This window comes from Natrix helvetica (genome assembly GCF_964273705.1).
Source record: "Natrix helvetica genome assembly, chromosome: 3".
NCBI classification, from domain to species: domain Eukaryota; kingdom Metazoa; phylum Chordata; class Lepidosauria; order Squamata; family Natricidae; genus Natrix; species Natrix helvetica.
The window spans coordinates 158,377,997-158,394,264 of record NC_138549.1 but is presented as its reverse complement, the minus strand read 5'-3'; the positions used below and the strand labels follow the sequence as shown (position 1 = coordinate 158,394,264).

The window sequence follows — 16,268 nt, the reverse complement described above, 5'->3', positions numbered from 1 at the left end:
TCTCAGTAGATTAAAAGCAACAATTAAAGTGTATCTTCAATGTATATCCATTTTATCGTTTCAGCAGCTTCAGAAGATCCAGTGATTCAAGTCACATTTTTATCACTTTGCTTAGCTTTTATTCCTTTCTTTGAAAGTAGGATAATTCCTTTGGAGAATAATTAGAACTGCAGAAAAAACAATTACTGCCTACCAGCCTTCCATTGAAGACCTGTATACTGCACGAGTTGAAAAAAGGGCTGTGAAAATATTTACAGAACCCTCACATCCTGGACATAAATTGTTTCAACTTCTACCCTCAAAACCATGCTATAGGGCACTGCACACCAGAACAACTAGACATAAGAACAGTTTTTTTCCCCCCAAACACCATCACTCTGCTAAACAAATAATTTCCTCAACATTATCAAACTATTTACTAAGTCTCCATTACTATTATTATTAATCTTCTCATGGTTCCTACCACCCATCTCCTCCCACTTATGACAGCAGGACTGTAACTTCGTTGCTTGTATCCTTGTGATTTATAATGATATTGGTTGTTTCCTGATTGCTTATTTGTACCCTATGGCTATCATTAAGTGTTGTACCTTATGATTCTTGAGGAATGTATCTTGTATTTTTATGTACACTGAGAGCATATGCACCAAAGACAAATTCCTTGTGTGTCCAATCACACTTGGCCAATAAAGAATTCTATTCTATTCTATTAAGTATCCTGAAGACTGGATTGTTAGGGATTATGCTTATTCCACAGTTTTAAGAACTGCAGAAGACTCAATGACCCAAGTGATGTTTTTATTGGCCTGGGAGGCTTGGTGCAGTACTTATTTTTATCTCACCAAATTAACGTTTGACCAAGATAGAACTTTTGTCTATTTTTAACTTACTTTCATAGAAAACCGCCCTGGGCAAACTTCTTATGATTGACCCTCTGATCCTGGTATACTATTAATAGAAGGAGACTTTGGCCCAAAACTCTGTGAGGTGGCAAAGTAGTCTTTAGGTGGTGCTCTTGCAAACTATAGCAGGAATGGTCCTTGCGAAAATAACGTGACATTCTTACACAGCCAGAGGGAACAGTTTGATATGAAGAAGTTTTCCTTCTCTTCATTTTTATGTTTTCTAGATGGAGCCATTTTCTAGACAGAATCATTTTTGATGATCATGTGAGATTTCACACTCGGGAGGGACAGCCACATTATGAAATATTTGATGCATAACTAATCCCTTCACTTTCTTTTAGTTGTATAAATTCCATATTGCTTTAATTTGGATAAAAACAAGGCTGCTTGTTTTAAATGCTGAATATGTATATAACAGTATTTGGCATTAGTCAGATCAAAACTGATCTTTGAAGACATTTCACTTCCCATCCAAGAACAGCTGAAGAAGCTCCCTGGATGAGAAGTGAAATGTCTTCAAAGAAAAACCAGGAAGTCCAGTTGCCTCTTGAAAAAGCACCTTTAGGAAAACCGTGACCTGGTAGCTGAAAATCTCCATAGACAACAAGAAGAGTAGCTGACTGCACCGTAGACATACTTTTCAGGAGATCCTTAGAAAGACACATGGTGAAATGACCACAGTGGCTGCTTCTATAAACAACCACCATGGCATGTGGAACCCATGAGCAAATGACAAGCTATGTTGGACAACCACAGTGGTAGTAATGAAGGGCTGTATAGGGAGGCCTGGACCTCTTTACCACCTGTGCTACTTTACCATCCAAAGAGATTTCTTCATTTAGAGATAATAGCAATAGCACTTAGACTTTTATACCACTTCACAGTGCTTTACAGCCCTCTCTAAGCAGTCAGCATATTGCCCCCCAAAATTTTGGGTCCTCATTTTACCTACCTCGGAAGGATGGACGGCTGAGTCAACCTTGAGCCGGTGAGATTTGAACATGCTAAACTGCAGCTAGCTGAAGTAGCCTGCAGTTCTGCACTCTAACCACTGTGCCACTTTGTCTCTAATGCCAGTCCTGACCTGCTGCTATTACTTCTCCTCTTCATTTCATATCTTAAAGACTGCTTAGCACATTAGGGTTATACTGCTCTATCTTCCCGTTCTTGTCTGGAATTCCTACTGCAAACATCTACTTGGTGCCTTGTCCACAGCTGTGCCTACTCTCAATGGCAAGTAAGTTGATATAAAAAGTAACTTTATGGCCATTCCTTATATTTGCAAACTTCAGAGATCTGTAAAAAAAAAAAAGGAAAGGAAAGTTGAAGGAAGACCATAAGCACAGTTCCAATTTTATTTAGTGACTGTTTTGCTTAACTACCCAATTGCTAGTTGTGGTTGCTAGACAAGGAATATACCTGTACTTTGAGCTGAGTTTGGAAATGGATTAGTTGCCCATGATACGGATTCTGAACAGATCCGTTCTATTGATTGATCTCAGTCAGTATTTCAGGCACTTTAGACCTCAGAGAATTTTGTAGAATGTTAAAAATGAGCTCTGTTCACACATCACACCCGACTCTTTTAGAGTTTTGAGTTATAAAAGCAGTTTAATATTAAAAAACAAAAACAAAACCCTCCCCAACTCCATGTTGCTCCATTGCACTGTCAATCCGATGGTGCAAATTTGCCTCTTTTTCACAATGTACACCTACAAATACCTAAGATCAAATCTTTGGGGATTCTTTGTGTTTTCCTTGCTCGCCAGCTGCTCTTCTAGTATTGTTCTGAAATTCACAATCGGTTCCAGTCATTTTTCCACATGCTATTTCCCAAGCCAAGAATGATTAATCAAAGACTCAATTGAAGGTCAGTTCCTCTAAATATGAAACGGAAATGTGGGACAATTTGGCACTCATTTTTCAAAAGCGCCATTACAGGGTTACTAGCTAAGCCACAGTGTGCAAACAAGCAGACACTTTGTTCTCTTTGCCTTAGCATGCAATTCTTCAGAAACAGGAGGCCGGAAATAACTTGACAAAGTGTACCCAAATGTTCAACAATGAGTTCATGAACACCTGTAGAATAACAGGCACAGATTACATCGTAGCTCCAAACCATAGGGCCTGTTTTAAATGATATGGTTCCTTCTTCTTCCTGTGCAAAGTATTCTTTTTATCAACTCTAATTCGTCTTTCAAATATTCCCTTGCTTGATAATGCACTTTACAAAGGGACCTTGAGTGAGGAGAAGGAGGATGTCCTTTATTATTGTTCAGATTCAAAATCTGGAAGGAAAAAAAAAGTGCTCTAATCCTGCACTTTAATACAATACAATACAATACAATACAATACAATACAATACAATACAATACAATACAATAGTAGAGTTGGGAGGGACCTTGGAGGTCTTCTAGTCCAACCCCCTGCCTAGGCAGGAAACCCTATACCGTTCCAGACAAATGGCTATCCAACATCTTCTTAAAGACTTCCAGTATTGGGGCATTCACAACTTCTGGAGGCAATTTCTGTTCCACTGATTAATTGTTCTAACTGTCAGGAAATTTCTCCTCAGTTCTAAGTTGCTTCTCTCCTTGATTAGTTTCCACCCATTGCTTCTTGTTCTACCCTCAGGTGCCTTGGAGAATAGTTTGACTCCCTCTAGTTTGTGGCAACCCCTGAGATATTGGGACACTGCTATCATGTCTCCCCTAGTCCTTCTTTTCATTAAACTAGACATACCCAGTTCCTGCAACCGTTCTTCATATGTTTTAGTCTCCAGTCCCCTAATCATCTTTGTTGCTCTTCTCTGACCAGGTCTTTATCTGACCAGGTCTTTTTTCTAACCACCTCCCTTGGGAACGAAAATTCCAGCGACTGCCTTGTTCACTTATTTTGCACATTGCTCAGACTTGACTTAATAACCAAGAGAATGTTTGCGCTTCGAGTTAAAGATATACTGGAAAAATATAGTTCTCCAATGTCTTTTCGAAGTTCAAATATAGTGCAGCTGTAAATTTTAAATGCTGCCTTGAAAAACTTTTAGCATGTGTTAAAACAAGCATTTCACAGGTCAGCTGCCAACAAAATAAACAATGGTAGAAACAAAAACCCCAGTGTTGGTATAATTACATTAGATAAATGTTTGTAGAGAGTAAGCGCAACTCAAAATTTTAAGATGGAAAAAAATGCTGATTGTTTTCAAACATGTTTTGGCTGCTATCAGAGTGTCCATGTGTCTCCTTAATGTATATTCCACCATTCCTTCAGGAAGCCAACTAACGTATCCTTAAGTAACAGCTAACATATCCCTGCTTCTCCATAGCAACATCCAGTGAAGTGGTTTGGATTGAAACTCTGAAGGAAAGTAACCAACCAGGTGTTACATGCCCTATGAGGCCAGCAAGGGTACCTAGTAACATTTCGTAGGCATTGATGGGCAGGGCACCATCAATTAAAAAATTATCTAATACAGGGGTGGTGAGCCTTTGGTGCTTGTCATGTTAAAAATTTGCAACAATAATAATAATAATAATAATAATAATAATAATAATAATAATATATTTATTTCTTAGCCGCACCCTCTCCCGAAGGACTCGGGGCGGCGTACAACGAAACATTCGAAATAAATATGTAAACAAAACAAACATATAACAAAGGTACACTAAAACATACATACATACATAAGGAGGAGATCGATTGATAAAAACAATTAAAATACTGTATTTAAAACCCCTAGAAATTAAATGTAATTAAAATACCCAGTTAAAAACCCGTCAGGAGCGATATGGTTAAATCAAAGTTGAGCCAGGCCAGCTGCTTGGAATAGGTGGGTCTTAAGCTTAATACGGAAGAAGCGGAGGTCAGAGGTATTCCTAATATCCGGGGGGAGGTCATTCCACAGGGCTGGGCCCGCCACAGAGAAGGCTCTACTCCTAGGCGCCGCCCCTCGACACTGTCTGGTGGACGGCACCTGGAGGAGGCCCTCTCTGTGCGAGCGGATTGGTCGCAGGGATGTATGGAGCTCAGCTGGCATGTCAACCCTTCCCCAAACAAAGAGAACCAATTCTCTATCATCCCTACATAAAGGTGACTCTGAACAGTGACACATAATAGCAGTGCCAAAGCTAAACTGAAGTAGAGGCCCAGGTCTCAACTTCAGCCCTAGTGTCACTGCTACCATTCAAAAAAGCTGCCTTGTGCCTTTCCCCAAGGAATGCATGTCTTGGTGAATGGTGCAATTGCCTCCATGACTCAGCACTTTCCAGAATCTGCCACATGGTGCTTACATCCAGGCAGAGCTCTCTTTCTGTTTACAGGCACCTGCAGCTTGCCTCAGACTGTTATGGGTCACACAAGCCTTCATTCTTGGAGCAGTTTTGGAGGATGTTCTTCCATGGCCTCCACAGCCTCCAAAAATCACATAAGAATGGGGTGTGCTTTTGAGAATAGTTGTTGTCAGGCGTTGGCGAATGCTGGTGTGTCACCCAGCCTGACAAGCCCCAGGGAAATCAGGATATTCAGACAGTTCAAGCTTTATTGCAAGCTTAAGTTCGCTATAAGAATCTGACCAACTAGCGGTTAAGAGAAATGCATGAGAGATAAGAGAGGCATTCAAAGTGGGTTGGACTTAGATCTCTTGCAGGCACACAGGGACTCATGACTTATGATGCGTTTGACCCCTGCCTCAGGTTCAGCCTGGTTATCTCCTACATCACCTATGACATACATGTCACAGATTTGCCATCACTGCTGTAATGTGTAAATTCCTAACGCTTCTCAGTTAGGTCTCTAAAGCTGACTTCAAGATCAGAGTCGTGGTAGATACATTGCTGCTCAACCAATATAGTCTACAAAGAAGGTGTCAACTTAAAAATTAACAAAACGAAAGAAGATGTAGGTATTTAGATCATTGGTGAATATTTGAAAAACTACTGGCATGTGTTAAATAAAAGTATATTTCTCATATTACATAGACAAAGGAGATCTGTGTTGGTACATGAACAATGATCACTTCAGAGCTGAATTGCTCTTTATGGAATGGTCCCTAATGATGATTTAGAAATTGCAAATGACAGTGAATGTGGTAGTATCTTGAAGATATCAGTACCACTCTATGTTGAAATAACTGCACTAGATGCCCAATTCAATCTGCTTTCTCTGATGTAGAAAGTCTGATACTGTATGGCTTAGGCCCCAGTTATCTACAACACCTCCTATTCCCATACCATATGCCCACCATGCATATGCCCTCCATGCTGTCATGTCCAACTGGGCATCTTTTCCAGACCTCATCTCAAATATAAAATAGAATTCTTAATAGAATGGAGTGGAGTGGAGTGGAGTGGAGTGGAGTGGAGTAGAGTAGAGTAGAGTAGAGTAGAGTAGAGTAGAGTAGAGTAGAGTAGAGTAGAATTGAATTGAATTGAATTCTTTATTAGCCAAGTATGAATGGACACACAAATAATTTGTTATATTTAATAACAATAGATTCTGTTCTGTGATCAGCAATCTGAAAATTCAATGAATGCCAAACACAACCTGTAAGTCCAGAACTATCCTATGATCAATAGCCTCAAAAATCAGGAAAAATAAGAATGATATTTCTTCTGTCTCTTTCTTGGTAAAGGCTATTTTATAACATACCCCTCGATCTGGGCACCCTCTAGTTGTGTGAATTTTAATCTCCAATTAATTCCCCAATCAATATGAAATGGCTGGAAATTCTGGAAATTGAAGTATATATATCGGGAAGACACCAAAATGGAAGAAGACTGTCATAGAATAGCCATGAAAGCCTCTAAACCATGAATCAGACTATAAACCAAATTGAAATGCTTTTTAATCTGAGAATACTTGGGACTGGTCAGCAATCCCCCGTTTGAGCATCTTGTCCATTCGCAGAGTCTTGTGAGCCAAAAGCAGGATTTTGTAAGAGTAATTTCAAACATGACTACATTTATTCATACCCTTAGGTTGCATGGAATACATTTACAACAGAAACAAACAAACAAACAAACAAACAAAAAATCTTTCAGCAGAAAATTATTTCATTGCTGAAGTTAGGAAGTTCTCACTAAACTCTAGGGAACAATTTAAACAGAATTATTTATCTTCCGGTGTCAAAAACAGGAACAGTCTTTCACCAGAATCAGAAATAGGGGTTTGGCTTCCTATACTCTGAACAATTGGAGCATGCCCCTCCGAAGGTCGACAGTGTTACAGACATGAATTGCAAATTTCCAACAATTTTCCCCAGAATTAATAGCCCTAATGGCTTTCCCCCATCTTTAGAATGCTTGAAGACACATATAGTACCTAGTGGAATTTTAAGTGCAGTTACCCACACAATGCATTTTAAAGAAATATTCAGAATACAGTAAATCTCAAAAGCTTTTCCTTCCAGTTCTCTGAATAAGTTCTTGTGTTGCAAGGGGGAAGATTAATATGTTTCCTAAGATAACCAACAGAATTCTCCCAAAGGTGCTTTTTCAAAAGGTAGTTGGACTTTGCTTGAAGACATTTCACTTCTCATCCAAGAAGCTTCTTCAGTTCTAAACAGTTCCCTTTTTGGATGTGAAGTGAACTGTCTTCAAGACAAAAAAACAAAACATAAACAAAGTTCAATTGTCCTGTGCAAAAGCACCTTTGGGACAATCATAACTTGGATGACTGAGAATCTCCATAGACAATCAACACAGTTCATATGGTAGTAGGGTTGTGGATTAATATAATATGTGAACTATCAATTTAAACTATGGGTTGGAGCTTAGTGTGATGTGTAAATCTAACTTCTGAGTCCCCTTTAACTTGTTCCACAAATAACTGTGCAAAAAGATTGGCTATTGGAAACCCAAATGAAGAAAAAAGGGGAAGAAGGTTTTGAACGCCTAATTAGAGAAGAGCAACAAAGATGATTAGGGTACTGGAGGCTAAAACATATGAAGAACAGTTGCAGGAACTGGGTATGTCTAGTTTAGCGAAAAGAAGGACTAGGGTAGACATAATAGCAGTGTTTTGATATCTCAAGGGTTGCCACAAAGAAGAGAGAGTCAAGCTATTCTCCAAAGCACGACAAGAAGCAATGGATGGAAGCTAATCAAGGAGAGAAGCAATTTAGAACTAAGGAGAAATTTCCTGACAGTTAAACTTGCCTCCAGAAGTTGTGAATGCTCCAACACTGGAAGTTTTTAAGAAGATGTTGGATAACCATTTGTCTGAAGTGGTGTAGGGTTTTCTGCCTAAGCAGAGGGTTGGACTAGAAGACCTCCAAGTTACCTTCCAACTCTGTTATTCTATTTTATTCTAAGATAATCAAAACAAGTAAAATTCCTTCAAGCTATTTCTACATGGCACAATCATCTCTCCCCCCCCCCTTGCAAGACTTCCATTGTGTTTGCTATAGTCACCCAGATTCTTTCCTCCATTTAATGAAATTACCTATTCTGATCTAAAGTTACTCTTTAATGACTAATACATTAGCAATTACTCTGGCCTCTTGAAACTGTTCTCACTGTTATCAACAGGAAGCTGTAGGACAGGTTTAAATACTTTTCTGAGAAATATTGGTTTCCTTGAAATTAAAATTGTAGGGGTGAAAAGGTACAAGAGAGTTGAGAAAGATACTATGGAGTGGTATTGTGCTATTCTTATCCTTTTCTTTCACCTTTTCCTTCACACCCTATATACCTTTAGAATGAACTGATAAGGTAATAAGGTGACTCAGGAGTCCAAGTCACCTATTACAGAAAGTGAAGGTAACAGGGCCTGGTGTGGTTTATACAGGCTTAATCCCTGCTGAGAACTCCGGTATGCACTTGGTGACCTCAGAATTAGAACACAAGCAGGGACAGCACGCAACTTATTCAAAGGACAAAGGCTGGTATCTTGGACTGGAACTGCCTAGGAAATTACCAACCACTTAATCCCACTATTTACATAGAAACAGAATAGAATAGAATAGAGTTGGAAGGGACCTTGGAGGTCTTCTAGTCCAACCCCCTGCTTCGGCAGGAAACCCTACAGCACCACAAATGGTTTATTTATTTATTGAATTTATAGACCGCCCCCTCTCCCCAAAGGGACTCGGGGCGGTGTACAGACAGCAGTTAAAAGACCATATACAAAATAGAAAATCTTAAATACCCCTAAAAACAGATTAAATATAAAGCTGTACAATAATAATAAAAATTAAAAAGCAGCCTAAGAGGCCTACCCCCAAAAATTTAAAATACAGGCCAGAAAGATTGAAGATTAAAGCTACGATTGGGCCAGGCCAGCTAAGTGGAACAGGTGAGTCTTAAGTTTCTTGCGGAAGGAGCGGAGATCGGTGGTTGTTCTGATGTTGGGGGGGAGGTCATTCCAGAGGGTCGGGCCCATCACAGAGAAGGCCCTACTCCTGGGCGCTGCCCGCTGGCATTGCCTAGTGGACGGCACCCAGAGGAGTCCCTCTCTGTGAGAGCGAATTGGCCGCAGGGATGTGTGGGGTAGGATGCGATCCCGCAGATAGCTAGGTCCTGTGCCATGGAGCACTTTAAAGATGATAGTCAGCACCTTGAAACGCACCCGAAAAACCACAGGTAGCCAATGCAGCCCGCGCAGGAGAGGTGTTATATGGGAGTAGCTAGTACTTCCCATGATTGCCTGTGCGGCCGCATTCTGCACCAGCTGCAGTCTTCGGGTGCATCTCAAGGGAAGCCCTATGTAGAGAGCATTGCAATAGTCCAGTCGGGACGTCACTAGCGCATGGGTGACTGTGTGAAGGGCGTCCCGGTCCAATAGGGGACGCAATTGGTGCACCAGGCGAACCTGGTGGAACGCCCCCCTTGCCACGGCTGTCACATGGTCATCCATCGACAGCTGGGCATCCAGGAGGACGCCCAAATTGCGTGCCCGCTCCACGGGGGCCAGTTGTTCGCCCCCGATGGCCAGTGATGGAACCCACTGGTTGAACCGGGGTGCCGGTAACCACAGCCACTCCGTCTTGGAGGGGTTGAGCTTGAGTCTGTTACTTCCCATCCAGACCCGTACGGCCTCCAGGCACCGGGACATCACTTCAACGGCATTGTTGGGGTGGTTCGGGGTGGAGATGTACAGCTGAGTATCATCAGCGTACAGATGGTACTCGACCCCAAAACCACGAATGATCTCACCCAGCGGCTTCATATACGTGTTGAACAGGAGAGGCGAGAGGACCGACCCCTGCGGCACCCCACAAGTGAGTGGCCTCAGGGTCGACCTCTGCTCCCCTGTCAGCACACATTGCGTCCGGCCGGAGAGGTAGGAGGAGAACCACCGCAAGACGGTGCCCCTCCACCCCCAACCCCTCCAGACGACGCAATAGGATACCATGGTCGATGGTATCAAAAGCAGGTGAGAGGTCTAATAAGACCAGGATGGAGGAGCAACCCCCATCTCTGGCCCTCCAGAGATCGTCCACCAACGCGACCAAGGCCGTCTCCGTGCTGTGACCGGGACGGAAACCGGACTGGCGCGGGTCTAGATAATCAATTTCCTCCAAGTGGCGTGGGAACTGTTGTGCCACCACACTCTCTACAACCTTCGCCAGAAAGCAAAGGTTGGAGACAGGATGATAGTTAGTTAACATAGCTGGATCCAGGGAAGGCTTCTTGAGTAGGGGCCTCACCACCGCCTCTTTCAAGGCGGCCGGCAAGGACCCCTCTCTCAAAGAAGCGTTAACTAACTCCTGGAGCCAGCCTCGTGTGACCTCCCAGGATGCCAGTATAAGCCAGGAGGGACACGGGTCCAGTAAACATGTAGTGGCTCGCAGTCGCCCACGCAACCTGTCCATATCATCGGCAGTAACAGAGTCAAACTCCTCCCAGAATGGTCCTTCAAGACTCGCCTCCGACGTCCCTTCTAGACTATTGAAGGGGGTTATCCAACCTCTTCTTAAAAACTTCCAGTGTTGGAGCATTTACAACTTCTGGAGGCAAGTTGTTCCACTTATTAATTGTTTTAACTTGTCAGGACATTTCTCCTTAGTTCTAAGTTGCTTCTCTCCTTGATTAGTTTCCACCCATTGCTTCTTGTCCTACCCTCTCAGGTGCTTTGGAGAATAGCTCGACTCCCACTTCTTTGTGGCAGCCCCTGAGATATTGGAACACAGCTATCATGTCTCCCCTAGTCCTTCTTTTCATTAAACCAGACATACCAAGTTCCTGCAACTGCTCTTCATATGTTTTAGTCTCCAATCCCTAATCATCTTTGTTGCCAGTAAAAATGCAGGATTTGGGATTGGCTGGTCTAGAGAAAAAAAGGACTAGGGGTGACATGATAGCAGCATTTCAGTAGTTGAGGGGGTGCCACAAAGAAGAGGGAGTTGGCTTATTTACCAAAGCACCTGTAGGCAGGACACAAAACAATGGATGGAAACTAATCAAGTAGAGAAGCAACCTGGAATTAAGGAAAAACTTCCTAACGGTGAGGACAATTAACCAGGGGAACAGCTTGCCTTCAGAAGTTATGGGTGCATCATCCTTGGAGGTTTTTAAAAAGAGACTGGGCAGTCCCTTGACTGAAATGGTATAGGCTCTCCTGCTTGAACAATGGGTTAGACTAGAAGACCTCCAAGGTCCCTTCCAGATCTATTCTGATTGATATTTCAAGTTTTATTTTTGAGTGAGAAATAGAATGGCAGAGATGAAAGATCCCTTGTGCATGGAGGGAGGAGGCATGGAATCTCAATTCCTAAGCCATTTCTCAAGGCCCCAAAACTATTCCATGTGTCTGTTCATAACAATAGGTTTATTTTCTAAATTGAGCTACTTTGAATAGAAAGATTTTCAGGTGATGCTTGTTACAGAAAAACTATCCCTTTGCTATTGAGTTGCCGAGTGCCACTTATTTCTGTACTTCGAGAACTAATTTATTACAAAAAGTAATATTGTAAATTTAATTGCTATGGGGGCACCCATGCATTGTGATCTGTGAAATTATCACCTCTCTACTCCTATATCAGTTAAGTTTGGAAAATGTTCTCTCTTTTTTTGTGGTAAATCTAATTGCCATCAGGATTGTTCCAAGATAATTTAGCTGAGATATCAGCTACTTTTTGATAGGTAAAGGTTCTCCTCACACATATGTGCTAGTAGTTCCCGACTCTAGGGAGCGGTGCTCATCTCCATTTCTAAGCCGAAGAGCCAGCACTGTCTGAAGACATCTCTGTGGTCATGTGGCCAGCATGACTAAACACCAAAGGTGCACGGAACACTGTTACCTTCCCACCAAGGTGGTTCCTATTTTTCTACTTGCATTTTTACATGCCTTTGAACTACTATGTCGGCAAAAGCTGGGACAAGTAACGGGAGCTCACTCCATTACACGGCGCTAGGGATTCGAACTGCTGAACTGCCGACCTTTCTGATCAACAAGCTCAGTACCTTAGCCACTGAGCCACCTCGTCCTCCTATTTTTTGATAGCCTCCCATCTAAATACTAACCATTTCTAACTTTCTTAAAGCATGGACAACCACATTTCACCCCTTTATATATGTCAAGGTGGCCAATAATTCAATGGCTGTAGGTTACTTTTCACAAATTGGGAGGAGGTATTCAGATCTTTCTAAAAGGCCAGCAATATCAGAACCAAACTGACCTCAGAGGGAAAGATACCCAAATATAGATTTTATAAAGACAAAGCTGTTTGCGGCAGGTGGATATGGCTCATATAGCATTGGATCTGAGCCTTAAAGCAATTCTACAACGCTGATTAATATTACAACCAGTCCCACCATGTTGACTCTGATCCTGAAAGTGTACATGAGCCAGTAAAAAAGATTTAAAAGCCTTACATATTATGCTCAGGGATGGCATAATCTTGCGACTTCAATTCCATGGGTAGTGGGTACAATAAGGAAAAACTGAATCAGACCTCTTTTCATTGAATCATAATTTTCATTTCCTGCTGCAAGCAGGAATTTTTTACATTGATACTTCTAATCCACTGCTGACTCCACATGATTGAGGTTATTCTGGAAATTCCATCTCTGATTATGACGTATGTGACTTAACTCCCTTGCAAAAATAAATACAGAGAAATGTCACTCTTGAAGGATTCCTTTGCAATGTACTGTTCAGGTACATTGCCCTACATTAAATGAAAAGCACCTCTTTAGCCACATTGCTCATTCCTGGATTTATTTATTTTGCAAAAAAAAAACACCATTCATTTGGGAAATGTACAGTCCTCTGTAACTATGCAGCTGGGAGGAAACTGCACTGAATTCAAAGCAACCTCTGAGAAAATAATATGGCTTTGAAACTGTCATTTATAGCAGGAGGTTTCCAAATTTTTCAGGCCACCAAACCTTTTAGCTAAAAAAAAAATGGAACTCTTGATTAAGAGGAAAGGCTATAGGAATTGAAAATTCAATGTTCATATGAACATGGCAGATTCTTTCTTTCTTTCTTTCTTTCTTTCTTTCTTTCTTTCTTTCTTTCTTTCTTTCTTTTTGTTCTGATCTTTTGCAGATCTTTTCCATCACATTCTAGAATTCCCTGAAATATAGTTTCAGAAGGCCTGTTTTTTTTAAAAATACCTTAACTATACACTTTAGGTCAGGGATGGGGAATAGTGGCCTCTTTATGACTTGTGGACTTCAACTCCCAGAATTCCTGAGCCAGTCTCTGCATTAAGGAGAGACCAAGGGAAACAGAAATTGTACAAAAGACGTACATGATCCAACTATGCTGCATGGTCTTGCTAATAGTATTTAGCAGATATAACAGAATAACAGAATTGGAAGGGACCTTGGAGGTCTTCTAGTCCAACCCCCTGCTCAAGCAGGTGACCCTCTCTATTTTGCCAGACAAATGGCTATCCAATCTCTTCTTAAAAAGCTCCAGTGATGATGCAGTACAAATTCTGTACAAATCAGTACAAATCCGTTGAACGTAGAAGATCATGCTGCAAAAACTTTGCTGAAATTCTGAAGAGCTTCTGTTTACTATAATTGATAATATTTTTGCTAAAGAGAACCAGTGGACTGATTAGGCATAAAGCAGTTTCCTATTTTCATATTGATACCTAGATTTAGTAATACTTTGGTAATTGGATAATATATAGCACTAGCTGGATACCCATGCTTCGTGATGAAATGATGTGATCGGGCAATGCAGGAGACATCTGGTTCACTCCAGTTCAATCCATTGACTCAGTGGTGGTCAGTAATTGAAACACATAAGGGAATATCACTCCCACCACCTTGAGTCCAGAAGCAGTTCTATAGGTGGAAGGCGTAGACATTTTGGTGAGGTACCAACATTTAGTACTGTAAGGAGCCCCAGACTGTTCCTAAGTGAAGGAGTGGAACGTCTGCCAGTTTGAAATGAGGTAACGGAATGTGAGGCAACTGGCAGTTGGAACAGAGCTCTTTTCAGGTGGGGCAGGGGAGTAGAACTCCTTAGCATCAGAGCATGTTAATTACTGTATAAGAAATACTAACGGTCTGATGGTCATTTCAAAAAATCCTTTCTTAGCAAGCACCTAGAAGCCAAGAGGAACATATGTGCCAAATTTCAAGTTTGTAGGCTCTACAGTTCTGGAGATTTCATGATGTGTGAGTAGTATTTGGCTTTTATATATATATAGAGAGAGATTTTGATACCCACCCATCATATTCCAGGTCCCTACCAAGGATAGAATTTAAGATTCCTTAGATTAGGATGAATATAACATCAAACCTATGCATTCAGAAAAAAACCCACATGGTCCAGTTTTCTTATGACTTGACAGGCATTCATGCAATGTGCAATGTGAGCATGGGAAAAATGTCCTACTCAGACCATAGATTTTTTTTAATTGGAACCACATTGCTCAGCAGTACTAGAATCCTGTTATTACTGCTGGGAGCGTTTAAAAAAAAATAGAAGAAGAAGAAAACCGCTGAGATGTCTTAAGAGTTTACTTAGTGGTTAGCTAGATTGAATGGGAAGAAAAATCAGATCTTCCATTTCCCATAATAGAAACCTCCCAAAACAACTTCTACAAACAGTTGACCCCAAAGGCTAAAAAAAGGTACAAAAGATGCTATTTTGGGATTGTGATGTGGTCCATAGGCTAGAGTCTTTTTTTTTTAAAGGGTGCATCAAGAAAAGCAGAGCCCAGCTTTTTTTCTCTAACAACGTGAGATGCAAACTCATGTAGCTGCGAAAAAAGTAAAGTCACCTTCTCAGTTCAAAACATACCACTCTTGTCTTTCAGATACAATTCAGGACGATTCTGGGATCGTCTTGATCAGAAGAATAAAAGCAAATGCCAATCAGATACGTTGATTCCTAGGTTACATGGACAAAACATAGTCCTCACAAGCCAAAAATATGACAGGGAGTCCATTCATCATTTTGCTAGATTGCTTCAATTCTCTAGTCCAGTAATTCTCAAACTTCCCAATGCCATGACCCTTTAATACAGTTCCTCATGTTGCGGTGACCCCAACCATAAAATTGGTGTCTCGGTTCCTAAGACCATTGAAAATATATGTTTTCCGATGTTCTTTGGCGACCCCTGTGAAAGGGTCATTCGACCCCCAAAGAGGTCCCGACCCACAGGATGAGAACCGCTGCTCTAGTTAATCTCAACCACTTTACTCCCTGAGGACAGAGATGGTGAAATCAGGTTAATTTGAACAAAACTGACATAAATTTATTTTAAGGATAAATTCATATATTTTTGATTTATTAAACCGATTTATACAGCTGTCCATCTCACAAACAAGTGATTCTGGGAAGCATGCACATTTTTTTAAAATGTTGCTGCCATTTCACTCACAGGTAGTCCTCAGGTTATTGTGGCAATTGGCTTCACTAAGCAATGCAGTTGTAAACGTGACATCACATAGCTATGTCCCTTAGTAACAGCAATTCTAGCAGTCTCTGTGGCTGTTATTAAGCAAGGACCATGTGGGTCATTAAACAAACCAAAAAATAACATGATTATGATTTCAGACTTCCTGCCAGCTTCTCCATTGCTTGTTGGAAATCAGTTGAGACCATCAGAAATCACAATCACCATAAGAATATCGTAATTGTAAGCTTGGTGCCAAGAGCCCAGATCACCATGGAAGGAACTCCAAAGATTGGCCATAAGTACCACTCATTAAGCACTGTCACATATTTTAATGGTCATTGACCAAATGGCCATAACCTAAGGACAAGTCGTGTTAACTCTTTTTCTACGGCAAAGTATCTCAACTATGGCGGAGAAGAATTATCTTCTGCATTTCATTTACTTGGAAGACCAGTTGATTATAAACAACTAAGAAGTTATTTCAGCACTAACCAATATTGTGAGATATAAATTTAGAATGCAGAAATAAAACTGCAGAACTATTGTTACTTTCT

The 16,268-nt window shown here is 41.1% G+C and overlaps 1 protein-coding gene across 1 annotated transcript in view; it reads left to right on the top strand.

Annotated features, from left to right (window-relative positions):
- The first annotated feature begins 2,082 nt into the window (after positions 1–2,082).
- Positions 2,083–16,268, top strand: part of BCAS1 (brain enriched myelin associated protein 1) — an 86,347-nt gene continuing 72,161 nt past the window's right edge. The window contains exon 1 of the mRNA XM_081947046.1: positions 2,083–2,142. The gene's annotated coding sequence lies outside the window, so the exon portion shown is untranslated. The remainder of the gene's footprint in view (positions 2,143–16,268) is intronic.